We start from the raw sequence: 16,023 nt of genomic DNA on the forward strand, positions 1-16,023 counted from the left end.
TCCAAGATACAATGTTTTTAAGTACTTTTTTCAAGGGAGTCCTTTAGGAATGCATGATAAAGGATGTAAAGTTTGTTGCTTTTTTTAGCCTTAGCAAAGCCATTTATATTTGGAAATGCCATTCTGAGTAGGCTCTGGAGTAGATGTGGCATCTTCATAGTTTTTTTTTTTTTTTCAATAGCCTGCATCCATGGATAGGAAAGGGGCACAATGCTGACAGCTTTTTGTCTAACATAGTAGTTACTGGGGATAATAAACCTTTTTACATATTAGGCCTTGGAGAACATGAACATGAAAAATTATATTCAAGGGAATTTATCATTTGTATAATTGATCAATTTAGCATATTTTAAATGTTTGTCATATTAAAAAAGGAGAATCCCTATAAACCCGGAATTGTAAATGTTTTTCAGAAAATCCCATGTTTAATCAGTCATCGAAATGATGCATTAAATTTGAATCTCCTTTAACTTGCATGACATCATGGCCCATGCAAGAGAGCTGACATTAATCAAGATAATTCTGTTGTATGACCTACTTTGGCATTTTCATCTGATGGAGCCAGGAAATGGGCTGGCTAATAGTCCATTTTGGAGTATTCTAAGATCTTAGCAATTCCATATTTAAGGAGGTTAATAGGATACTAATTGGGGCCTAGGTGAAAAGTTCACAAGAAAAATGAACTCACCTGGATATGAGGAGTATGCATAGCCCAAAGCCCTCCCCTTTACAATGGCTCTTCCAAATGGTTTCGCCTCCTAACTCAGACAGAAAGAAAGCTCGCACCTTGGGAGACTTGCACAGCCAGCATTCTGTCTCCTGGTCCCTGGATAACAATGGCTGGCCAAATGCCAAGGTTGCAGGCCAGTAGCAAGATCAGCATTCTGCTTCTGATGAAACGAAAGTAAAGGGAAAAATTCCACAGGGGGAAAATAAATGTCAAAAATCAAACCTTTCTAAGAGTTGTTATGAACTTTTAAGAAAAGCTCATGTTATTAAGACTTAAGAAGTTCCAATTTTTAAAAATCAACTTTTATTCATCACTTTTGCAGAAGTAAAGGTAAACCATGTTTTATTGTTTATTTTTTCAACAAACGTATGACAATCTTGGGCTTGGGTCATTATTATTGACTAGCTAGTGGCTCTATTCATCAAGACCAATAGGGAAGATAATATTCTTTCTCAATTTTCTCTCCTGTAAATATTTGCAATAACTCCTGGGTGACTTGGAAAATTTATCAACATAAAATGCAGTGCTCTGAAATATTGCAGACTCTCTCTGTTGCATTATGGCCCCCGTGGCAATGTTAGACTGTCCTAACGGTGTCTCAGTACTGTCATTCCTCACCTTGTTCTCATTACAGTGAACCCAGAGATAGCACATTGTGCTTTTCTTAATATTTTCTTAGCCTTTTATGTACAGAAAGAGTTAAGGATTTTTCTACCGTTACGGCTTATGGCATGTCTTTCCATCTCTCTCTCAGTGTGCGATCCATCTTCCAAGTTTCCAGAAGCGGCTGAGATTTTTAAAAACAGCTGTAATCTGTGGTCATTGATGGTGGAGTAGATTGTTTGCCAAACTATTACCATAACTGTCAACCGAAATCAGAAAAATAATCTCATTGTGCTGGACAGATGCGTTTCCTGCATTATTGATATAGTCACTCTAGAGTAATAGAGAAATATAAAGCATTGTTCTATTTACAAAAGGAGATTGGCCAAGTCCTTGAAAGTGAGTATGAGAGACAGGCACTTACAGGAAGTGAGATATAGTCAACTCAGTAAAAGTTATGTGTCAGGGTCAAGTGACCTCTAGAGTCAGCAGAAGAATCTCAGGGATCTCCCTCCAGTCTCCCTCCTCACTTCTAGGACAGTTCTGTGGTTTGCTCTCAGTCTGAAGGTGTTCTCAGAATTTCTAGATAGAGCCCTATGGAATTAGTTATGCATGCTTTATCCCACACCCCAACAGTTGCCCCAAATATGCAAAATGTTCTAATGGGTTCATTACACACCTCTGGGTAGCAAGTGAATTGCTCTAGACCACTACATTGCAGAATAATTGAATTTGTTTATTTCAAGCAGATGATCCTCAACATCCCTCTGGAGCAATAAGTTAAATATACCTTATGCCAAGTAGCTTTGCAAGAACGGTCAGTAGTCTTGCACGCTCAGCAATTGCTCCACCACAATTTGAGCTGTGAGTAATGCTGTGTGATTCTATTTGTTGAGCACACATACCGTGAAACACTTAGCACTCCACATTTATTATCTCTAATCCACAGAAAACAAACTTCAAGGTAGGGACACCTTTTTAAATTTCCACTTTACTGCTGAAGAAATAGATGAAAGAGGCTGTATAGATTTCCCAAAGTGACAGAGCTCTCAAGTGGTTGATCCAGGATTTGAACCTAGGTTTGACTCTGGAGTCCATTCCTGCTAGATCATGCTCCCATCCATTTTATTGAGACATAGGCAAAAATATATTATGCATTGGAATATTTGTATCTATTTAATGCAGCTCCCCCAAATATTTGTAATAGCCCCCCACATACACACACACACACACACACACACACACACACACATGCAGAGAGCCATTTTTCTTATGAACAGAAAGCCATCTTTCTTATGGAAACAAAGGGCAACATCATCTCTGTCCTGTGCCCGCACTAAAGGTGATTTAATGAGACTGGGGTGGGGGTGGGTGGGCAAGCGACCTTATTAGCTCCTAAATACGTGCATCACAAGCACCTAGACTTTAGCAAGATAGTGCCAGGTGTCTCTGAACAGTAGTTCATGAATTCTGACAACTCCATTCTGAGTACAAGGCAGAGAGCCAGGAAATCTAAATTCTAACCTGGGCAAGTAAAAGCCTCTGTGGCTTGGTTTTCTCTCTGGTTATGAAAATGCATAATCCTGGCATACTGCTTAGAAATAGCATGCCAGTTCATATATAAACATCCCATCAATCTATTGTAAGCAAAAATTCCTGTGAAATATTGTGTAGTGTCCATAGTGGAAACTTAAATTCATATTAAAATTAATGGTCATATAATAATTAATTCATGTCCCAAAGATCTGCTATTGTTGCTGTTTTATTCTTTTGTTAATTACGATTTCCAGAGAAATGGGTCAGCATTTTGAGATTCTGAGAGAAAAGTGACAGGGAGTATTGAAGCAGTTGGTAGGACCATGTAGCACTCTTGTTGGGAGGGTTATTGTATTTATGCTGGCTTTCTGGTCTGGGGAATAGGAAACAGGAGCAAGATGTGTGCTGGCACTCTTTCTGGGAAGGGTGGGCTGTGGTATGTGATGAAAACCTTGGGCAAAGAAAATCCAGTCCTTCAGGACCTAGACTATCACCTACACTTCTAGTTCAGATGTTCTGTACCCCGCCAACCTACCACCCCCGTTCTCATAGAGGAAGCACAGTTCACTGTTCCACCTATGGAGGCCCAACTGCAAGAACCCTGCCTTGGCATCACCCTACCTGGGTTCTACACTGGGATCGTGTTTAAACCCATAGCAAGAATTGTAACACATCACTCCCCATCTTGAATTGTATATTTCCTCAGCTGTAAACTGAAGGAGCTGATTTAACTGAGCTTCAAGACCACCGGCAGATCTGAGATTCAATGATTCCCCAAAACAACATTATATGACTCTTCTCAAATTATTTATTTTAATTCCTCCCTGGGTGGTGATGGTTTTCATCCAGCCGACAGTTTTATTTGTCTTGTACTTTTGTTTTGCCATCAGGATCCCCCGAAACGCTGACCAGCCTCTTGTATAGAGTCTCAAGCCTGTGGCCAGAAGCAGCTGTGTGAAGTAGCCGCTGTGATGGATTGGGACCCCAGACACCACTTTGGAAGGAAAGGTTCCAGAAAGCAAAGCATGGGCCATGGGTCTCTGGGAAACCGCAGCACGTAAGTTCTACCTGATCTGGCTGCTTTCTTCTTGCTGATCTATTGTTTTACACACTGATAATTGTTTTTCCTGAGGCAAGAAAATAAAATAAACCCCACAAGTCTGAAGAACATAGAGTAGGGACAGAGGAGTCATAAGCAGGGAAGAGAAAAAGGCACAAACTGATGTTGTATAAAAATAAATGAATAAATAAATAAATAAATAACTCTTCAAATAAGAACTTTCCCCCTCCCTCCTACACACATCCTTTTCTCAGTTTCACACGGAGGTACCTTTCCTCTCTTCTAAAAATATCTTCTTAAAACAACATATAAAGAAGGAGCAATTATTTAATATAACTCATTTATAAAAGTGAACTTTCTCTCATAGACACAAAAATGATGGAAAATTATACAACCAGGAAATGAGACGATAGCATGTCTTTTTAAAAATTTGTTCTGTCAATTATGTAGCAAGGATTTAATTTAATAATTATGTTAAAATCTCCAGGTGTGTATCTATTTTTTTTCTTTAGGATGTATTCATTTTTGTTTCACATATTATGAAGCTGTTATTAGTCAGATATGCATTTAGGATTATTAAGTTTTCTTGATGAATTGATTCATTTACCACTATGAAATTTCTCTGTCTCCAGTTTTACTCTTTGTCTTGAAGCTTTTTTTTTTTTTTTCTGATATTGGTATATTAATAGCTGCATTATGTTTCTTGAAACTACTGATGGAATAGAATATCTTTTATTTGCACTTTCAGTTTCCACCAGCCTGTATTGATATATTTCAAGTATGTTTCTTGTAAGGAGAACCCCCATAGGTGATCTTGCTAAAAAAAAATTCATTCTGACAATCTTTGCCCTTTAAGTGGAATAATTTATCCATTTGCATTCATTATAGTAACTAATATAGTTTTTTTATCTCACCCTTCTTTGTTTTCTTTTATTCCATTTGGTATTCGTTCTTTGGTTTGCCCCTTCCTACCTTCTTTGTGTAGGTCCTATAATTTTTAATACTCTATTTTAGCATCTATGTTTACTTTTTAGCTATTTTTCTCTTTTTAGTATTTGTTCTAGCAATCATAATAATTAGCTATAAATTATGGACTACATTTGAAGCACATTATGCTACTTCATATACAGTGTCAGTATCTTACCATAGTACCATTTGGCCTGGTTTATTTTTAAACATATTTTTCTAGAATGTTATATACAAATTCCATAGTGCAGCAGAACATAACTGGGTCATGGAACCATTGAGAAGCAGAATAAGGCTCTGGATCTCCAGTTATACATATACACAGAAAGAACTTTGCATATAACTTCAGGAGATTTATATACACCTGGAGGCCAGTTTTGTGGACTCTTTGTATAGGAGAAAGTCTGTTTTATCCAGCTAGCATTAGTATGGAATCTGAAGCAGAAGCTTATTGATAGAACTTGAAAAACAAACCAAAATAATGGAAATGCCATCAGAAGATGCGGGCTAAAAAAGGCTTGGGGTCAGAGGAAAGAGAAAGAAAATATAAACTAAGAATTACTCCAAAATTACTTTACTGAGGTATTTTTATAACACCTAATTATCATCCCGTTACCATGGGCGATACATGATGCTAGCATTTGACCAGGTACTTACAAAAGTTATTGTAGGCCAGGGGCAGTGGCTCACGCCTGTAATCCCAGTGCTTTGAGAGGCCAAGGCAAGCAGATCACCTGAGGTCAGGAGTTCGAGACCAGCCTGACCAACATAGTGAAACCCTATCTCTACTAAAAATACAAAAATTAGCCAGGTTTGGTGGCACACACCTGTAACACCAGCTATTCGGGGGGCTAGGGCAGAAGAATCGCCTGGACCCAGGAGGCAGAGGTTGCAGTGAGCCGAGATTGCACCACTGCACTCCAGCCTGGGCAACAAAGAGTGAAACTCCGTCTTAAAGCAGGACGGGAAATGTGTTTCAGTGTAAGCCGGTTTTCAGGACTTATTTCCTATCCTGAGCACTTGGTGCTCTGAGAACACCCCAGTAATGTAAGTAGAGCAATTGTTGAATGGGATGAAGACAAATGAACTCATCCTCCGGGTGAGGAGGGAGTTAATTGCTCTGCTTATGGGCACCATAAATTTTTACTCAGTACAATTTCTAAAAACCTGTGGCCAAGGAAAGGGTGTCCATCTCATTGATAAAATTTGGCTTGTTCACCCAGAGACGTGCCATCTTGTTTATATGTATATATAACTGGGCACTGGGGTTAGGGTGTTTTCTGCTGACTTACTGGATGGCCTTGAGAGAATGCTATGCACCTTAAATTGTCTTCTTTGTTTAAATTGAAAATAATACCTTCTCAAAAGGTAGCTAACATTTACAAAACAGCTAAAAATATTTCCTTAAAGGAGTTGTGGCAGGAAAGCCTGATTTGTTCAAATACCACTATTTCCAAAACATGTGCAGTGACTCAAGGAAGTCACCAAAACAACTAAGAATTGATTTAATTAACCGTTGTATCTTAGTATTGACCCAGCCTTTATAATAGCCTCTTAAACTCTGGAATACCCCAAGTCCGGAGTGTAGGCGTGTTTGTTTGCACATGTACTCACGCACTCACACACATTCACACGCACACCCAAACACATATACTCTTGCGCAGATACACCAACTGCAACAGCATTTTTAATTGAAAAGCATAAATTTGGACTGCTAAATCTATTAACGATTTGTTTTAATTAGGAACCCAGCTGCTTCCTGAGATTTTGCAGTCTGGGTTTCAGAACTTTTGCCATACTGAGAACGAGTCTCAAGTGGGTTGCTTCGGTCTTCCAGATCAGCATTTTTAAAGACTTGTTGGAAGGGGGAGCTGCAAATGCTTCTGAGCTGTAAAATTACAGCTGCATTTGTCCTTGGATGAGGATGGGGCTGCTTTGTTATTGTAGCCAGCACCCTGCCCCTGACCTCTCACTTGGACACGTTAAGTCTAGCAGGCTGCCTGATCTTTGGATCACCTTGCTTTACACCTTGCCAAGTTGGCTTACAGATATGCAGCATCGTGGTTGATTTTGAGGTCCCTACTTATCCCACCATCAGCAGGGGGAGCTGTTACTTAATTGAAGTCTAAAGCATCAAATGTGTCTCTTTTTTAAAAAAATACTTGACAAGCTGAGAAGGTAGTTCTCGCAAGTCAGTTAAGGGAAGTAGAGTCTGAGGAGCAGTAACATTTTTACATGCCTCTCTTCTGATGTTCAGCTAATGCCAGCCATAGAACTTGTTATTTGGATAACATTAAATGGAGTATAACACATTCTGTTCATCAGTGAGCGTGGAAGCCATTCATTAGTCTATTCACTCACTCACTAATTTGCTCATTTATTCATTCAATCTTTCTTGATTGCCTACTACATAAAATGCGTGGTGCTAGGAATGTGAAGATTACTAAAACACTGCTTCTGCCTTTTAGGAGTTTAGAGTCTAATGGATGAAACACAGAAACAGGAAAAAAAATTGCGTAGACTATGATAAAGATTAATAGAGGTATGTACAAAGCACATTGGGGATAGAGGGAAGGGAGTTGGGAGAGACTTTCTTTTTGTGGTACTGGGAATGCATTTACCAAATATTAATATTTGTTGAATGAATATTGGTAAATGGCCAGTGGATGGATGAATGAATGGATGAAGAGAACAACGAGCTGACAGGAAAGTGAGCACAGGCAGTCTAGGAAAACCAGTTTGAAGAAAAGCTCAATGAAAGGGCATGTTAAAGTTGGAAAGCGTGATAAGAGCAAGGTGCCATGGAAAGAGACTTAACAGGATCCTGAGAGGTGAAGCTTATGAGAGGAGAAGGCAGCTGTTCCTGAGAGGTTTTTTGTGCCATGCTAAGGAGCTTGGACTTGATGATCAAGAAGCTGCTGGACCAGGGGAGAGATAAAGGGAGAGCTACAGTGTAGAGAGGTCCTTTGGGCAATGATGTGAATGAGGGTGTAGAAATGTTAAGACTAGAGGTGGAACAGAAAAATACACTTGAAGATATTTTTAATACGATGAAACTTTTCTAAGAGTCTGAACTAAAGACTGACAGATTGGAAAGAGACGTAGAAAACAAATCAGCAGGACTTAGCAGGTTATTGAATGTGGGACACTGGTCATTTTAAGGAAAAACACAGTGTACATGGTACTCTTTTGTAAGTACAGACATGCTGCTCTGCAGAGAACCATTTTCCTGAAATCGATATATATATATAGATAAATTGCAATGGATAGCTTGCTAGCTCTTTGGAGAAGTCACTTGGAAAAGTCATATTGCAACTTAAATATCATAATGATGGAGTATAAAGTTTGGACTGGACAGTGTCAATATTTGCATAAATTCAATTATGAATGGAATAGTTTGAAATATTTTGTGATTTAAAATAGACAATTCATTCAAATGTATTTATCAAGAAAATTTGTTCAACATTGATACAATAGGAAATAACTATAGAATGGATGTTGGTAAATGACAACTCATGGAGCAAACCCAGTGCCTACACTTCCCCACCTGTTTTTGTAAACGAAAGTTTATAAATAAAGTTTTATTGGAATACAGCTATACTCATTCATTTATATATTATCGATGGCTGCTGTCCTGCTACAATGGCAGGGGTGAGTAGTCATGAGACAGACTGCAAGCAGTTCATTGGTTGGTGTAAGATAAGAGGTGGATCATGCATGCGTGGCCAGGAGAACTCAGTATAGAGTGTGGGGTGACCTAGTTAAAGGGTCACTGGAACCCATAGACATAAACCAAGACCCAGGCACCCCAAGAAGCAGCCACAGGAGGGCAGCAAAGTCACATGACATTAAAAACATCTATTTGAGAGCAATGGTGGCCAGCAGTGTGTAGATTACAAACCATTTGGTATTTCATGTGATAGCACCAAAGTCCAATGGAAATTTCTTTAGAATGAATGTATATGCTCAGTAGTCTCTGTTGGATCCAAGTTAAGAAGTATTCACAAATCAAATCTGCTTTTGGGAGAAGCCAAAATTTTTAAAACAAGAAAGAATTTTTACTAGGATAAGATGTGTCAGTGCAGGATACTGACATTTTTACTTCATAGAGAACATTGATACAAGTCCATTTAAATAACAAGCATTCCCATTTTAACTGACTCTTTCACAAGAAGAGCAAGATGAACACATTGCAGCATGTAGTTCTTCCATGGAAAAATACAGCGTCCTTTAAAAAAAAAAGAACACTGAAAAATAGCATTTATTTATTTATTTTCTTCTTCTTCTTTTTTTTTTGTCCACATTGATTTATTTTGTAGCATACTTGGGCCAAACATTGCACTGGAGAAGAAGGATACGGCATAAGAATAAAAAGAGAGTGATGAAGTTATTTTATAATTTTAAAATCACACCCACATCAAAAATAATAAACATCTCTGGAAAAAAGCATGATTTAAGATGTATGTCTTGGTTTATTTTCGGTTTTCTTGCCTTGATTTTGGCCCTATATTAAGTCATTTCTCAATTTCAACATGTAGATAACAGTTTTAAAATCTCTGGCTTGGGCCGGGCACGGTGGCTCACGCCTGTAATCCCAGAACTGTGGGAGGCCGAGGCGGGTGGATCATGAGGTCAAGAGATCGAGACCATCCTGGCCAACATGGTGAAACCCCGTCTCTACTAAAAATACAAAAATTAGCTGGGTGTGGTGGCACGTGCCTGTAGTCCCAGCTACTCGGGAGGCTGAGGCAGGAGAATCGCTTGAACCCGCGAGACAGAGGTGGCAGTGAGCCGAGATCACTCCACTGCACTCCAGCCTGGCAACAGAGTCTTGCTCTGTCTAAAAAACAAAACAAAACAAAAATCTTTGCCTTGGTGAACAGAAGTTCTTAAGTTGAATATAGATGAATTTACCTAATTTTTCTGGTATGGTTTGTAACTTTGGACAAGAATTTTTAAAATTAAGTGGTTTTAAAATATTAACAGTAATAATTTTTGAAAACTGTATTAAATGTTTCTCTATACTTCTAAGTCATCAGAATACTGACATCTATATTAGTGCTAACAAATCGTCTCTTGAAAGTGATCTGGTTATCACTGATCCTTACCTCATTGACTTTTGTCAACAGTAGATATTCCTTGTTTGCACATACTGCATCTGCAATAAATGGTTGTAAAAAATTTTTTTAAATCTCTTATATTTGGAGGACAAGTTAATAATTTACAACTCCTTAATTAGGATCTATTTTGACAGGCCTTTCCAGCTGAGGAAAAACATTAATTGTGACAATTAAAAATGTAAAATTCTTATTCTTTTGATTGTTTCAATAGTTAAAGCCTTAGACTTTGGAAATTAGAAAAAACTTTGGTAAAAATATCTAACTTGGAAAAACTGTGGGTGTGTGTATATGCATGTGTGAGGTGTGTGTATCTCAGGTTTGGTGTAGCCATAGAAAGATGTGTATATGTATTTATAGCTCTTGTTTTTTAGCCATAATACACATAGTGTCTAGGGTTAAAAATGTTCTGAAGAAAATAGCACATTTGAATGTTAAATACAACCTCCCTTTGCTTTAAACAATTTCTCCAGTGGAGCATGACTTTTTCATCTTGAATCCTCTGAGATTCACTTACAGGATGTTTTGTCAGCCTGTCAAGTGTGAAGAACTCTTAATTTAGGCATGATCTCCCACTACATATTTGGATTCCCCGAACCGAGTCACATTTAGTAAAAGGATCCTGAAGCCTATACAAGCAGACAGAAATTTCAATAAACATGTAGAAGATCTGGCATTTTAGCTAGGCAGCCCTACATTTCAAAGAAACATGTTCCCAGCAGAAAACACATTCTTATATGGTGGTCTTGACAAAAAAGTCAGTTTATCAACACATGGCACAATATATAATTTTCCTGATTTTCTGAAATCTTGATGTTTTCCAAAATTCAGTCTTCTGTTAGAGATGCACATTGAATTACAGTCATACTTTCTCTGATTAAGAACAAAAACAAAACAAAAATCAGATGAAAAAGTGAAAAAAGAGAATGGAAAAGAAATAGGAAGATTATTTCTTAGGAATGCGTGAAAGTGTGGCACCTATTCACAATCTAAATGTTTCTTAAGCCCCTTCATATTAGAACATGGGTTAGAATAAAAGTGAACACTCTTGCCTTTGAGAAGTTTACATTTTAAATGAAGATAGAGTAAACGTTTCATTGCATGGTGGTATGTGGCATTTGGATTTTTAAAGAATGTTCCAGGTCTCTAAATCGGGAAAATGATGTAGCTATTAGGGAAAGGGAGAGCCTTCTTTCCTTAGAAGCTGGTCATCATACGATCTATGTATATGTTTATATTGAAGATAAAGACACAATGTCAGTGTTTCTACATAACTGGAAGAATAAAACCACACCCCCAAAAGCTGGAACCCCAAAAGGACCTTATGTAACAAATAGGCCCTTAATTCAAACGCTTTAGCTGATTGTTTGTGTTGTTAAAGGAATGACTAAGAAGACTCACACAGATTTTAAAGATAAAGTTTAGTAACATTTAGTTAAACTAAAAAGAAAATTCCTGTTAGAATTTTGGTTGGAATTAGATTGCAGTTATTTAATAAATAGGAATATTGAAAAGTTTAAAATTTTTTCTTTTTAGATGAGGTCAAGCTATTTCTTCCCATTTATTCATGTTTTATTTTGTGGTCCTTAAAAGAAGTGTAAGGTTTTCTTAATTTTAGGTTTATTTCCAATTATCTTATTTATTTTTGTTGTTGCTACTATTGATTTCTGTCTTAAACTTTCTGCTTGTTTGCATAAATTTCATTAAAATACATTTAAGAATAAACAAGATATTTTTAAAAAGAAAATATAGCAAAGCTTGACTAACCCTAGCACATAGTAAAATATTTCTTACAGGTACAATAATTAAAGCAATTTGGCAAAGAATTGCACTAAAGAATACACAGATCAAAAGAATACAATAGAGAGTCCAGAAGTGAATCTAACTGCATACTGGAATTTAGTCATTATAAAACTAACATTTCAAAATAGTGAAAGGAAATGTGTTTCTCCTTAAAATGCATTGGATCAACTCAATTGCCATTTGGGAAAAATAATAAAGGTAGATCTCCACCTTACCTCCTAAACCACACAACAAAGCTAAATAAATAAAAGATTCAAAAGTTAAACCTTAAAATGAAGAAAATATTATTAGATTTTATTATAAATTAAAAGATAATGCTTTCCTAAGCATGACACATGTGCATGAAAGGAAAATAAAAATCTAAGCACATGAAAATTAAATTTTTTAGATGGCAAAATATCACAAAGTAGAAACAAATAACAGACTGAAAAAAATCATTACAAAGAGTAATTTCATCAATGTACAATGAGTTTTTAAACATCAGTGTAAAAGGCGATCAAATAAAAAAAAGGACAAAACATTCTAGAAGGTAATCCTCCAGGAAACAAAAACAAATGGCTAAACAAAGGAAAGGATGTTAACCTTGTTCATTCTGAATAAATGCAAAACTCAACAGAGTTTTGTAACTTTTTTTTCTCTAAGATTGTCAATGTTTAACAGTTTTATTAAAATCATCGTTAATGAGTACACGGAGAGAAAGGCACTTTACTCTCGTAGGAGTGAAAATTGGGGTAAAATTTGGACAGTATCTTGGCTATATATATTAAAAGCTTAAGTTCATATAACTTTTGACATAGAAATTCTAATTATCCTACAGTTACATTAGTACAAGTATTGAATGACCAATTTCAATATATATATTCAGTACAGCTTGAAAAGTCTAGTAAAGAAGATCATTTTATACATGTATATAAGCCCAGATAAACCAATGATGGTGGAAAACTAAGCTTTCATTAAAATATTAAATGTGTCCACATGCATTGATTTACAATGGTGTCTAGAATACTGATAAGTACAAAAAGCAAGTTGCAGAGTAGTGGGTATAGTATGAATTTATGTTTGTGTAATATATATCTCCATAGTTGCCAGGGTCTATGTGTGGGATGGACAGTGTGATTACAAGGAGATAATATGAGAGAGTTCTCTAAGAGGATGGGATTTTTCTGAATTCTAACTGTTTTGTGTCCTAAGTGTGGTAGTGATTATACAAATATAAATAAACACACACGTGTGTGTGTGTGTATATTATATTATATGTATCTCCATATAACTGAGAGTAACATCAGCAATATGGCAGACTTGGAGGCTCCCCCATGGAAACACAGAATAAGCAACTAGAAACTAACCAAAGTAATTTTACAGGTGCTCTGGAAATCAGCCAAAGATCTACCAAAGAGCAACCAAATAGACACTTAATGCAGGAAAAAAAAAAAAAAAAAAAAAAAAAAACAACAACAACAAAAAAACACACATTTGAAATGGTAGGAAATGTTTTAACATTTTTATTTACCATTGCCTGTCTCTTGTGTGGCATGTAATAGGAAAAAAAATAGACTTCACATTAAAACTGTTACATGACACAAAGAAGGACATTATATAATGATAAAAGGATCAATTCGTGAAGAAAATATAGCAATTGTAAACATATATGCACCAAACAGCAGAGCTCCTAAATATATGAAGCAAACATTTATAGAACTGAATGGAGAAATATATGTACCTACAATAATAGTAAGAGACTTTAATACTCCATTTTCAGTAATGAATACAAAAACCAGAGAGGAGATCAGTAAGGAAATAGAGAACTTGAACAGCACTGTAGATCAAATGGACATAACAGGCACTTAAAAAACACTCCACACAAAAATAGCGGAATACACATTCTTCTCAAGTGCACATGGCTAGGATGTGGAGAAACTGAAATTCTTTTGTGCTGTTGGTGGGAATGTAAAATGATATAGCCATTGTGATTCCTCAAAAACTTAAAAATACAATTATCATACTATTCATCAATTCCACTTTTGGATATCTACCCAAAAGATTAAATTAAAAGCAAATACTTAAAAAGATATTTGTGCACTCATATTCATAGCACCATTATTCACAATAGTCAAAAGGTGAAAGCAACCCAAGTGTCCACAGACAAATGGATAAGTTAACACAATTGAATATTACGCAGTTTTCAATACTAAGGAAATTTGGGTATACGTCACAACATGGGTGAAACTTGAAATGAAATAAGTCAGTCACATAAAGAAAAATATTGTATGGTTCCACTTATCTAAGATATGAAGAGAAGTCAAATGTATTATAGAGGCCAAGGTAGAATGGTGGTTTCCAGGGACTGAGGCAAAGATGTGATGAAGAGTTGCCAATTAATAGATATAAAGTTTCAGTTTAGCAAGATGAAAAAATTTTGGAAATGGATCATGATTATGGCTGCACAACACTGTAAATGTACTTTATGCCAGAACTGTACACTTAAAAATGGTTAAGATTGTAAGTTTTATATGTACATTTTACCACAATGAAAAAGTACAAAAATCATTGATCTATAAAGACAAAAAAGAAATTCATTTTATTGCAAAATAATTAAAAATATGAAAGCATATTTATATACATATTGCTAAAAATACAAAACTAAACTACCATTAATGGTTGTATCTCTGGAGTAGGAAAATGGACCTGGGATGGGCTTGGATACTGTTACTGTTCATTATAAATCTTGTTTCTTGTTTTAATTATCATGAACATATTTTATTTAAGAATAAAACATAGTAATTTAAAATACCACTCCCTCAGCCAGGAATGGTGGCTCATGCCGGTAATTCCAGTATTTTGGGAGCCCAAGGCAGGAGGAAGCCAAGAGTTTGAGATCAGCCTGAGCCACAAAGTAAGACCCCCATCTGTATAAAACAAACAAACAAAAGAAGCCAGGTGTGGTGACACATGCTTACGGTCCCAGTTACTTAGGAGGCTGAGGTGGAAGAATGATTTGAGCTCAGGATTTTGAGGCTGCCATGAGCTGTGTTCATGCCACCACATTCCAGCCTGGGTGACAGAGAGAGACCTCATCTCTACAAAAAAAAAAAAAAAAAAGTGATATATGTCTTAGCAATGTGCATTATTCTTATTTGCCTTGAACCAGACGGGGCTCAGTGTGAACTCCACTCTGAAAGGCTGCCTTTCAAATGATGGAGAACTTAGGAAAATATTTTTTTTCTTTCTTATGGATTTAGAATAGAAGTAATGCTTGCCTTGGGAGATGTATGGGATTGTGCCTAGTTTGTGTATGTGTGTTTCTGTGTACCCATGCACATATACATGCTTATTCATGTGTGCATGCATCTGTGGAAGCCAGAAATTATCAACTAGAAATTGGAAGTCTAAAGACATGTGTCTGCCTCTAAGCTGTGTAAGAACACCTGTGAAAGGACAGAACATAAATTGCCTACTCTGCATTCTTCTGCTGAACTTAAAATGGATTCTCCAGCGCCTTAACTCTTCTTGATGGCATTGAGTTGCAACCACAAACTGTTCTGATATAGCCTCCCCAGGCAGTGTTCTAGACAAAAAATTCAGACTTGGGCATACATACAAGTGGCAAAAGGGTAATAGATTTCGAGATGAGGCCAGTTCCTACTGGATGGCGCTTCTTGAAAGGCAAATGGAGATTTGCATTGCAGAGTATATAACAATGGTTCCTAGGGCAATCTTTTTGGGGACAAATTTGCAACAAAACATGATAATAGTGTAGCAGTTGCATTCATGTGTACAGTCTAGATTGGAACAATATCATTTGACGGTATAGGTGAGTTTCTTGTGCAGGCACAGACCAGCCATTGTCAGACTGGTCAGATTCAATAAAGTACATTCAGTTAAAAGAAGGGCCCAGGCCGGGCGTGGTGGCTCATGCCAGTAATCACAGCACTTTGGGAAGCCGAGGTGGGCAGATTACAAGGTCAGGAGTTCGAGACCAGCCTGGCCAATATGGTGAAACCCCGTCTCTACTAAAAATACAAAAATTAGCTGGGCGTGGTGGCAGGCACCTGTAGTTCCAGCTACTCAGGAGGCTGAGGCAGGAGAATAGCTTGAACCTGGGAGGCACAGGTTGCAGTGAGCCGAGATCGTGCCACTGTACTCCAGCCTGGGTGACAGAGCAAGACTCCATCTCAAAAAACAAAACAAAACAAAACAAAAAAAACCCC

General features: G+C 36.9%; 1 long non-coding RNA gene across 1 annotated transcript in view; it reads right to left on the bottom strand.

Moving 5' to 3' along the window:
* LOC106999301 (uncharacterized) overlaps nt 1-825 on the bottom strand; it is a 47,783-nt gene extending 46,958 nt beyond the window's left edge. Inside the window, exon 1 of the long non-coding RNA XR_001446101.3 lies at nt 689-825. This is a non-coding gene — a long non-coding RNA (uncharacterized LOC106999301). The remainder of the gene's footprint in view (nt 1-688) is intronic.
* Nucleotides 826-16,023: the final 15,198 nt, after the last annotated feature.

This window comes from Macaca mulatta, chromosome 7 (assembly GCF_049350105.2).
Source record: "Macaca mulatta isolate MMU2019108-1 chromosome 7, T2T-MMU8v2.0, whole genome shotgun sequence".
Lineage (NCBI taxonomy): Eukaryota > Metazoa > Chordata > Mammalia > Primates > Cercopithecidae > Macaca > Macaca mulatta.